The sequence below is a fragment of the Trichosurus vulpecula genome, chromosome 1 (genome assembly GCF_011100635.1).
Source record: "Trichosurus vulpecula isolate mTriVul1 chromosome 1, mTriVul1.pri, whole genome shotgun sequence".
NCBI classification, from domain to species: domain Eukaryota; kingdom Metazoa; phylum Chordata; class Mammalia; order Diprotodontia; family Phalangeridae; genus Trichosurus; species Trichosurus vulpecula.
Window position 1 is genome coordinate 86,832,020 of NC_050573.1, and position 12,214 is coordinate 86,844,233.

Genomic DNA, 12,214 nt, shown 5'->3' on the forward strand with positions numbered 1-12,214 from the left:
TTACAATTTATAATATTGTTAAATAATAGATAAAATTCCACAGTTGAGATTGAACAAAAGTTCATTGTTTAGGTAACAGTCTCAGAATAATAGTAATTTGAAAGGTGGTCACATCTAAACAATCACTTCCCTAAATCATTGAGTCTCTCTTCAACCAGTCTGCCAAGGATTCTGCTTTTTGCACTTGACCATAGGAGAGCTCAAGAGATACTTCCATTGCCTGCATAAAAGACTTGCTCTCTTAGTCTGATCATTCCCCTAATGCAGTCAAAGCCTGGGGCAGGAGAGGGTGGGGAGGGTAGAGAAATGGATCTTCTCTTAAGTGGATCAACAAACTCCCTCCCTCCACCCCTCATTAAGTCACCACCCTAATTCTACCATCTAGGAGGCAGAATTCTTTAGTGAAATTTTACCCACTTTCCTTAAAGAAAATGGTTAAGTCCTTGGCAAGAGTTAAAAAGAATTTAGTTCAGGAAATTGTTTTGGAAGAATTGATAAGTTAAAGAAAAGGTTTCTTACTAAAACTAGACCAAAAACTTCAAACTAATGAACTGTCTTAATATTATTTTGTAGTGTATAGCCTAAAGAGGGAAGGAAAGGAAGGGGGGGTTGGTCAGTATGCTTTCATAGTTCCAAGAATTTTTTCCTTTAACTTTGGTTCCTCCCCCGACTTCAGATACTTTGTGTACTGGTCCCTTGACACCCACAAAATTGTATTCCCACCAGCCACATCTCCTCTATCTATACATGATCCAATTTGGCTACTTTTCCTGTCTTTATTCTCTTTAGTATCATTTCTTCCTCCTCTATAAACACCCCAAGGACTCTGTTGTCAGGGTCCAAGTATCAGATTTCTTCTCTCATTAATGGAGAAAACAGTTTGTAGAATGATTGTTGCTAATATTTTCCATTTGCATGTGCCAGAATGGAAATGGCACCAGTCATAGGCAGCTGAAAAGAATAACTTTATCTTTGTCTGACATTTTCTGTTTACTTTGGTTGGCTGCTCAACTCGGTCAGGGACCTTTTGGCTATGCATCATCAGACTAGATGTAGCTCTTCCTCTCAGCGAGAGGCTTTCTAGATACTTCAGGGCCATCTGCTCCCTCTATAACCATCTGATGTGGTACAATGGCTAGGAGAGGCTACATTCTCTTGGACTTTCTATTAACAAGTTTGTAGTACTCCACATCTGTTAAGGATCATAGTCTAATATCTCCAGAGCCGGAAGGGACCCCAGAGGCATCTAGTCCAATCCCCTCATTTAAAAAAAAAATTCTTTGTTTTTTGGAGGGGGGAAGGCAGGGCAATTGGGGTGAAGTGACTTGCCCAAAGTCACACAGCTAGTAAGTGTGTCAAGTGTCTGAGGCTAGATTTGAACTCAGGTCCTCCTGACTCTAGGGCCAGTGCTATACTCACTGCACCACCTAACTGCCCCTCAATCCCCTCACTTTATAGATAAGGGATTTGAGACACTGGGAGGTTAAGTGACTTGCTTACAGGTGGTATCAGCCAGAGCTATCTAGATTTCAGAATTCTATCAATGACCAGATGAGCTGAACACCATGAAATAAACACACTATTTTGAGCATGAGAACATGATGTTTAATGGACATTATTATTCATCATTTATGTATTTGTTAAGGGATACTTTATTATTTATTTATCAAGGTACACTATTCATTAAGGAAATTCTTCAGAACAAACATAGATTTATTTTTTTAAAAAATCTCCTTTATCATGAGTTCTTAGAATAACCCTAAATATGTAAATGTGAACACAATTATTTTTGAAAGTAGGTTTGTAATGGACTAATTCTCTAGTGCTGGTTTGGGTCTACCTTGATCTGAAGACATGTAGACTTCCAGACTATTAGGAGCAAGGGTCAGAAAGAAACCACGAGGGAGCAGTGTTGCAAAAAATCAAAGTATCAGAGTTGGTTGCTATATCAACAATCCGGCTAGCAGCTGCTGTGAGGGTGTAAAGCCAACAACAACCCGCTCACAGAACGCTGCAAGCCCAGGTCCTTTTCATCTGCTTTATTAAGGAAAGCAACGTTAAGGGGTGAACAATATTACTTTAATCCAGCATACAAATATCATTTACTTAGTTCAGGGGAAAAAACAAGCACCCTGAATTACGGACCAAATACAATTCGTAGTTGTCAACATCTGGATGTGCAGCTGGCCCAGGGTCACGCGCCACTCCTGCTGTGGCTCCGAGCTCCACGCAAGAATGCTAACCTGTGTGCTTACAGATCCTGTTCAGGGCCGGGACCTGACCCAGGCTGGGCGTGGGAGAAGTGACGCAAATCAATGGCTTCCAATTGTCTTAGTGCTTTGTCTGCCCCATTAACACAAAGGCCAGAATCATTAAAGGTCAAGGCAAAAAGTCCCGCCTTAATTACTATTACAGCTGTTGACAGCGATAGAAGCTGGTGAAAGGTGAAGAAGAATAAGAACCGAGATGAAAGCAAAGGACAATTAGGCTGTTGTTTTCAATTCGAGAGGATACGGCTTCCATCAAGTTGAGGTATCAGGAATGAGATTTCAAGGAATTGAAAATTGAATGTGAGGTGGCAAAGTAAATACAATTAGTATAGAAAGATTTTTCTCAGAATTCAGTTGCTTAAAAAATGAAAAGACAGGCTTTATTTTGGGTAAAAAGATTGGTGTCAGTAAAATAAATTTAAAATATCACCAAAGTAACTGTCTACTTTTTCCAGCTGTTCAGTTTGAGCCTACCTCACTGTCCCTGTGTAATATCTATCTCAGCTATGTACTGATGGATGAGTTCTTTGTGATGTCTATATACCACATATAATGGTCTCAACGATAGGCATTCTTCTTAGTTTTTCCACTGTGTATAGTTAGATTCTTTTGAATTAGGCTCACTCAAAAAAGAAAGCTTATGTTTTCTCTTTTAAATGATTTTGAATCCATTTAGGAAATTCTGTAATGTTTCTAGGCTTAATGCAATTACCACAAACCAAAGTATCTGGAGGAGCTCAAGATTTATAGGGAAGTCCTCTTCAACTTGAACTCTATGCTGGACTTTCATGGCAGTGGAAAAATACCATTAGTGGGTTTACATCTGCCTGTTAATGTCATACTTGAAGTTGATGCTCAAAGAATCATTTGACAAAGCCATCTCTATTGCTGCATCATTCAAGTAAGCTTATGATTTTTGCATATGCATGGGAAATACATTGTCAGAGGAGAGAATTCAAAACATTGTTTTGCTTTATCAAATCAAATGCTTTTATATTTAAACAAGCATAGTGGGATCTTGTATTCTTGACATCTTTCAGTAAGTTATATGAGGGCAAAGAGGGAGTCTACAATGGAATATTGTCTATGAAAGCCTGCCTGTTCCCTTCTAATACCTTCATTAAGGATGTCTTTTATTGTCATAAAAATTTATGTCAGTGGGAAAGTAGATATATTGCTTGGTAGTTATTGCTGTTATGTCAGTCACCCTTTTGTGGTATTAATAAAAAGAAAGATTGTTTCTCACACCTTTATATCTTCTCCTCCTTTATATACCCTCAGAATCAATCTCACAAACCTCTCAAAATGCCACCTCCATCTGTTTATCTTTATTCTGACTGCTCCTTCTCAGTCTCCTGTCCTGCTACTTTTCCCATCTAGTTTTCTTCATTATCATTTCTACTTCCTTTGTATACTCTTCTGAGACTGTGATATTGAAGAACAGACATGATGGCTTCACTGTCTTTGATGGTGAAAAGACTTTCCTATAAAAATCATTGCAGAGGATAATGATAATAACAAAAGATAAAGTAGGTAATTTCAACTGCACAAAATTGAGAAGCTTTTTTCATGAACAAAATCGGTATCGCTAGAAAAAGAAAGGACTGCATCATTTGGGGAAAATTTGGAACAAATATCTATGATAAGAGTCTAATATCTAAGATATATAGGAGATTAACATAAGTAAGATTTAAAAACTAGCTCCAAATAGATAAGTGATCAATAGATGGAACAAACCGTTCTCGAAAGAAGACCAAATTTTTAGTGATTATATGAAAGGTTGTTCTGGATCACTTACGAAAAGAAAAAAAATGCAAATTAAAGCAACTGATTTGATTCCTCACAGAGAAAAAGTGGTAAAGATGACAAAAGCTGGAAATAGTCAATGCCAGAGAGGCTGTGGAAAGACATACATTAATAAACTATAAGTAGTATTGTGAATTGGTCCAACCATTCTGGGAAGTCATTTGGAAATTTGCTAAAAAGATAACTATGATACGTTTTTGATTTAGAACTTTTGCTGTTATGCTTATATATTCCAAGTAGGTCATAGCAGCATGTTTGTAGTAACAAAGAATTGAAGAGAAAGTTCGTTGACTGGGAAATGACTAAACACTTTGTGGTACAACAATGTAATGGGATGTTACTGTACATTTAGAAACAATGAATATGAGAAACTCAGTGAAGCATGAGAAAACATATGAATTGATGCAGAGTAAAACAAGCAGGACCAGGGAAACAATATCTATAGTTACTACAGTAACGTAAATTGAAATCTGTATAAATATAGTAAACAAGATACTTGGCCCTGAGAAAGATTTGAGAAAATACACCTTCCTCCCTTCTTTGCAGAAATATAGGATTATAATTGTGGAACTGCATATACTTTGGGACTATGGGTTGGTTGGTTTTCCTGAATTGCTTTTTTAAAAAAATTCTTTGTGGGGGCAGAGCCAAGATGGCGGCTGGAAAGCAGGGACTTGCTTAAGCTCCCCCCACCAGGTCCCTCCAAACACCTATAAAAATAGCTCTGAACAAACTCTAGAGCTGCAGAACCCAAGAAATAGCAGAGGGAAGCAGTGCTCCAGCCCAGGAGAGCCTGGATGGTCGCTGGAAAGGGTCTATCGCACGGAGCTGGGAGCAGAGCAGAGCCCAGCATGGGCCGCACCAGGACCAACCAGACCGGGAGCTGGGCAGAACAGGCCATAGCACCCAGAATCATGGAGCTATGACACTTACCAGACTTCTCAACCCACAAACACCAAAGACAACAGAGAAGGTTAGTGGGAAAAACTGCAGGGACAGAATGAAAGGAGTTAGCGGTCAGCCACTGCCCTGGGGGAAGTGGAGGTGGTGCATCTCTGTGGCTGCTTCCAGAGCTACAGCTACAGTTGCTTCCAGCCCCAGGCCCACCTACTGGGAGAAATTAAGTGGTGGATTAGAGGGGGAGTACAAAGCCTACTTTGCCCTGCCTGGATCTGGGCCACTATCCTGGTTGGCAGTTCTTGGGGGAGAAGGAGCGCTGGTGTGGCAGAGCTTGCTGTGTAGAAGTAGTTCTGAAAACAGCAGCACAGCCCCTCAAGCTTAGGACAAAGTACTCTCTACTGTACAAGCTGTTGTACCCCGACAAAAAGCTCAAGGGTCAAGTAGTTGGCTGGGAACATGAACAGGCAGCAAAAACAGTCTCAGATTCACTCAGATGTTTGATTTTTTTTTTTGGTGTCAAAGAAGAGCAAAACACACAGCCAGAAGAAGTCAACAAAGTCAAAGAGCCTACATCAAAAGCCTCCAAGAAAACTATGAATTGGTCTCAGGCCATGGAAGAGCTCAAAAAGGATTTGGAAAAACAAGTAAGAGAAGTAGAGGAAAAATTGGGAAGAGAAATGAGAATGATGTGAGAAAACCATGAAAAACAAGTCAATGACTTGATAAAGGAGACCCAAAAAATACTAAAGAAAGTAACACCTTAAAAAATAGACTAACCCAAATGGCAAAAGAGCTCCAAAAAGCCAGTGAGAAGAATGGCTGGAAAGGCAAAATTAGCCAAATGGAAAAGGAGGTCCAAAGACTACTGAAGAAAATATGATCTTAAAAATTAGATTGGAGCAAGTGGAATCTAGTGACTTCATGAGAAATCAAGATATTATAAGACAGAACCAAAGGAGTGAAAAAATGGAAGACAATGTGAAATATCTCATTGGAAAAACCACTGACCTGGAAAATAGATCCAGGGGAGATAATTTAAAAATTATTGGACTACCTGAAAGCCATGATCAAAAAAAGAGCCTAGGTATCATCTTTCAAGAAATTATCAAGGAAAATTGCCCTGATATTCTAGAGCCAGAGGGTAAAATAGAACTTGAAAGAATCCACCAATTGCCTCCTGGAAAAGATCCCAAAAAGAAAACTCCTAGGAATATTGTCACAAAATTCCAGAGCTCCCAGATCAAGGAGAAAATACTGCAAGCAGCCAGAAAAAAACAATTTGAGTATTGTGGAAACACAATCAGGATAATACAAGATCTAGCAGCTTCTACATTAAGGGATCAAAGGGCTTGGAATATTATATTCTGGAGGTCAATGGAGCTAGGATTAAAACAAAGAATCACCTACCCAGCAGAACTGAGTATCATGCACCAAGGCAAAATATGGATTTTCAATAAAATAGAGGACTTTCAAGCTTTCTCAGGGAGAAGACCAGAGCTGAATAGAAAATGTGACTTTCAAACACAAGAATGAAGAGAAGCATGGAAAGGTAAATAAGAAAGAGAAATCATAAGGGACTTACTAAAGTTGAACTGTTTTGTTTACATTCCTACATGGGAAGATGATGTGTATAATCCATGAGACCTCAGTATTAGGGTAGCTGAAGGGAATACATATATACATACATACATATATATATATATATAATTAATATGTGTATATATATATATATATATATATATATATATATATATATATATATATATATACACATAGGCAGAGGGCACAGGGTGAGTTGAATATGAAGGGATGATATCTAAAAAATCAAATTAAGGGGTGAGAGAGGAATATATTGAGAGAGGGAGAAAGGGAGAGATAGAATGGGGTAAATTATCTCACATAAAAGTGGCAAGAAAAAGCAGTTCTGTTGGAAGGGAAGAGGGGGCAGGTGAGGGGGAATGAGTGAATCTTGCTTTCATCAGATTTGACTTGAGGAGGGAATAACATACACACTCAATTGGGTATCTTACCCCACAGGAAAGGAGGAGGAAGGAGATAAAAAAGGGGGGATGATAGAAGGGAGGGCAGATAGGTGGAGGAGGTTATCAAAATCAAACACTTTTGAAAAGGGACAGGGTCAAGGGAGAAAATTGAATAAAGGGGGACTGGCTGGGAGGGAGCAAAATATAGTTAATCTTTCACAACATGAGTATTGTGGAAGGGTTTTGCATAATGATACATGTGTGACTTATGTTAAATTGCTTGCCTTCTTAGGGAGGGTGGGTGGGGAGGTAACAGGGGAGAGAATTTGGAACTCAAAATTTTAAAAGTAGATGTTAAAAAAAGTTGTTTTTGCATGCAATTGGGAAATAAGATATATAGGCAATGGGGCATAGAAATCTATCTTGCCCTACAAGAAAGTAAGGGAAAAGGGGATGGGAGGGGAGTGGGGTGACAAAAGAGAGGGCTGACTGGGGAATGGGGCAATTAGAATATATGACATCTTGGATGGGGGGGAGGGTAGAAATGGGGTGAAAATTTGTAATTCTAAATCTTGTGGAAATCAATGCTGAAAATGAAAAATATTAAATAAATATTAAAATAATTTAAAAAAATTGTTATAGGGAATAGCTCTCTGCAAAGTGATGGGGGAGGTATGTATTCAGATGTGTGATATAAAAAAGCAAAACAAATCAATAGAAAATTCAAAATTATATTTCCAACTTTTCCATCTTTCATCTGCTTTTTTTGGTCCTCCTTTTAGTTTCATGTTCAATTGTATTTTGGAATGACTTTGCTTATTTTAATTTTTTGCTGAGTTTTCTTTAAATTGTCTCCCTTCCTTCCCCCCCACCAAACTGCTTTTTGTATGTTGTGGGGTATCAATGGTAATAATCTTCCAGTATCTTTCCTTATATGTCTCTCAACTTAGCAAGGAGATCAAATGCTTGCTGTTTAATTGGTTTTAGGGCTCTTTTGGCCTCCTTATTATAGTAGTTGATTTATGCTGCTTGAGTTTCTATGCCAAATTACTGTAATTGAGGCTGATTCTTTCCTCTATCCTTTTGCCTCCTTTCAGCATCAATAACTCATTTAAATAAGTCAAGTCTTAGTTGTTGTTTTGGGTGACAAAGAATTCATCACCGAATGGTAAGCCTACCAGTGATGAGCATGTCCATGTATAGCTAGTTTGGTCCTTAGAAAACAGAGATAGTTTGCTGCTGGCAATGTACTTAGGTTTTTAGACTAGACCCTGCAAGAGGCTGTGTTTTACTGGCATAGTGGCTAGGAACCTGGGGTAATCTGCATGTCACAAGGAGTCATCAGAATAGGACTTTGCAGAGGAGGCCCACAAAGTCCCATGTTGCTATATGGCTACAAGTCATGAAATACTATAGTCTACAAGAAGCTGAAATTGAGGATCTCACGAAGGGCAATGAAGAGACACATGGTGGACACAAGCAAGTAAAAGGTGTTTACCAAAGAAATAGATGAATGGAAATGAACTGGTCACATGGTAAGAGTGAGAGATGATTGGTGGTTATTTTCTACGTATTCCATTGGTATTCTTGCAATTTCATGAGAAAATGAGGAGGAGTATTCATACTCTTGGAATGTTCTCCTGTAGGGAATGTTTGAGAGATATTCTTGTTACTTAGCACAATGCCTAGCACAAAATAAGTACCTAATACCTGCTGGTCGATTAACTGCCTGTCATAGACAAGGGCCTCTACGAATGGGCAGATACAGATGAAACATAGTCTATATCATTGGAGGGTCTATCACCTCAGTGACATTGAGATCTATTTGAGTTTGGGCTATGAAATGGGAGAGAAATATAGGAACAAAGTTTGAGAGAATGGCAGGACAGGGATTTTTTTAAGCATGGGGAGACATACATTTTTTAAAAGCATTGTGGAGTAAGTCAATAAATAAAGAGCTATTGAGGGTAAGATTGGTTGGAGGAGCAATTGAGAACTCAGGTTTATCACCATGCTTCAACGAAGCATCAGAACAGGACTTTGTGGAAGAAGACATCTTTTTAATACCAATATTCTTCCAGTGTTATATCACTTAGAGTCATGAAACACTATTGTCTACAAAAAAACCAACAAATTGAAAATGCAGATCATACAAAGGTCAATGAAGAAGCATGATGTGGACATGACCACATGCAACACTTTAGACAGAGGGAATGATGGAAGGGGCCACCTTCTTGCTGATATAAGAAGTGACAGAGCTATTGTAGGAAGCTTAAGGAGATAAAAAGGTTTGATGGAGTCAGTCTGAGAAACATGATAGAAAATCAGGGAGGAATAAAAAGAATACTGGGCAGCCTTGACAACCTGGTTAAGATTACACAATAAATTTTTAGTCAACTTAGTAGGCTAACATGATTTTCTTCATCATTGTTCAGCAACATGAAAAGAATGGGAAAATAGAACGGTTGGAGTAATGTGGGTCTGGGCTTTGGAAAGAACTGAGCAGCAATAGAGTTATGGGTCAAGAATATATATGGTACAGTATGAACTGTCTGGTCAAGACTGTAAGGGGAGGTAAGTGAGGTCAGAGTGAGTAAGGAAGAGCAGGGAGAAATGGAGTGACCTCCAGGTCAAGCAATTATTCAACAAGCATTTTAAGTGCTATTATGTGACAGGCACTGTGTTAATGCTCTGAGTCATTGTGATGATTAAGAATAGGTTCATGAAGAGTGAGACATAAGGAGATCTGGAAAGATGAGAATTTGTAATTAGAGGGGAATTTTAGATTGTAAGATTCTGGAGGTAGAAGAATTATGGGCAAAGGCGAGAGCAATGTTATCACTATCCCTATGGGTAACTGATAAGGAGGAAAAATTCAGGTTATAGAAGCCGAAGAGTATGACTATCTGGGCAGCCAGGTTGTTGGAGAGAATAAATACATGGAAGTTCTTGACTATAGGGCAAGTATTGCAGATGAGTGAGACTGACTCAGGTACTTGAGAGAAAAGAGAACATGATTTGGGAGTCATCTAGTTAAGTGATCTAGTTAAAGTGATGTATAAAAAGAATCAATCAGCAACTATTTTAAAAAATAATTTATTAAGAGCCTAATATGTGCCAGGCACTTGACTAGGTGCAAAGTATACAAGTGCAAAGAATGAAACAATCCGTACTTGAAATAAATGTATATTTCATTGGAAGATGCAAGTATATCTAAAAATACTTCCACATAAATAATAAGTGAATAAATATAAATATATACAAAGTTGTTTAATGCAAAGTGGTCTGGGAGGGAGGACACTGGCAAATGAAGGATAAGAAAAGGCTTCCTGCAAAAGGTGATGTTTGAGTTACAGAGCAAAGAAGAGAGGATGTTATGAGGCAAAAGTAGACAGGAAGTGCATTCCAGGCATGGAAGACAGCCAGTGTGAATGAAATGAATGAAAAGATGGAGTGTTGTCTGTGAGGAAAAAAGAGAAGGCCAGTTTATCTGTATCACAGAATATAAAGGTGGGAATAATGTCAAATGAGGCTGGAAAGGTAGGTTAGGGGCAGGTTGTATAGGGCTTCAAAAGATAAACAGAAGAGTTTGTGTTTTATCCTAAAGATAACAGAAAGCCTCTGGAGTTGGTTGAATAGAGGAGTCATGTGGTCGGATCTGTGCTCAACCGAAATTACTTTGGCAGCAGTGTGTAGGGTGGACCAGAGACCTGAGACAGGGAGATCAGTTGGCAGGCTGTTGCCAAAATTTAGGCCAGAGATGATAAATCTGAACTATGGTGGTAACTGAGAGTGGAGAGAAAGGCTTAGATTTTAGAGATTTTGTGAAGGTAGAAATCACAAAATCTGGCAACTAACTGGAGATGTGTGAACAAAAATGAGGAATTAAGGCTAATGGCCAGATTACAACACACCTGGTAGACTAGAAGAATGGTTGTGCTTTTGATAGGAGTCAGGAAGTTTGGAAGAAGGAAGGGTTTAGGGAAAAATCCAGTAAGTTCTGTTTTAGAGGTATTAAGATTAGAATGCCTTGGACCATTGAATTTGAAATGTCCAGTAGGAAATTGGTGATGTGGGACTGAAGTTCCAAGGAAAAGCTAGAGCTAGGTATATATATCTGGGAGCTGTTTGCATAGAGATGATGGTGAAGCTCATGGGAAGTGATGAAGTTACCAAGAGAGACAGGATAGACATGGAATTCCTAATGTTTCTTGCATCATGAACACTTTTTGATAGTCCGATAAGGCTTATTAACCCCCCTCTCAGAATATTTTGAAAGGCATAAAATAAAATATATAGGATTACAAGAAAATAAAAGATTCATGAAAATGAAGTTACAATTTTTTCCTATTCCCATTTAGAGACCCCCTAAACTTACATTAGTTGATACCTCTAATGGTCTGTGGACTGGAAAGGAAGAGGGAGGGGTGCTAGGTTATAAAGGACTTTGAACATCAAAGAGGTCTTTGTATTTGATCCTGGAGGCAATAGGGAACCACGGAGAGGATGATTCTTGGGTTGCAACCCTGAGGGACTGGGAGGGAAGCTAGGTGGTACAGTAGATAGAGCACAGGAAGTCAGGAAAATCTAAGTTCAAATCTGACCTTAGACACTCCATAGCTGTATGACCCTGGACAAGTCACTTAACCATGTTTGCTTCAGTTTTCTCATCTGTAAAATGAACTGGAGAAGGAAATGGCAAACTACTCCAGTATCTCTGCTAAGATAAACCCAGATGAGGTCACAAAGAGTTGGGCATGACTGAAATGACAAAATGACAAAAATATGACATAAATTTTATTGTGAACTTTTTGTCTTAGCAAAGAATTGGAAACAAAGCAGATATGCATTGATTGGGGAATGGCTAATCACATTGTAATACCTGAGTGTAATGTAGTATTGCTGTGCTTTGAGAAACAACAAATATGATGAATAAAGGGAAACATGAAAAGACCTAGCTGTGCTGATACAAAGTGAATCAATTAATCAATAAACATTTTATTAAACACCTACTATATGCCAGACAGGCACTTTGCTAAGTATTAGGGCTACAACAACAACAACAAAATAATTCCTGCCCATAACAACCTCAAAATATAATGGGGAAAACCAATATATACAAACAAGCTACATACAGGCTAAATAGGAAATAATTACCAAAAGGGAAGGCACTAGAATTAAAAAGCATTGAGAAAGGTTTGCTGTAGAAGACAGCGTTTTAGTTAGGACTTAAACAAAGCCAGGGAAGCCAGTAGA

General features: G+C 38.5%; 1 protein-coding gene across 1 annotated transcript in view; it reads left to right on the forward strand.

The window, feature by feature from the left end:
* The window catches only part of LOC118835541 (maestro heat-like repeat family member 5), a 138,934-nt gene that overhangs the window by 49,539 nt on the left and 77,181 nt on the right, over window positions 1-12,214 (forward strand). The window lies entirely within an intron of this gene.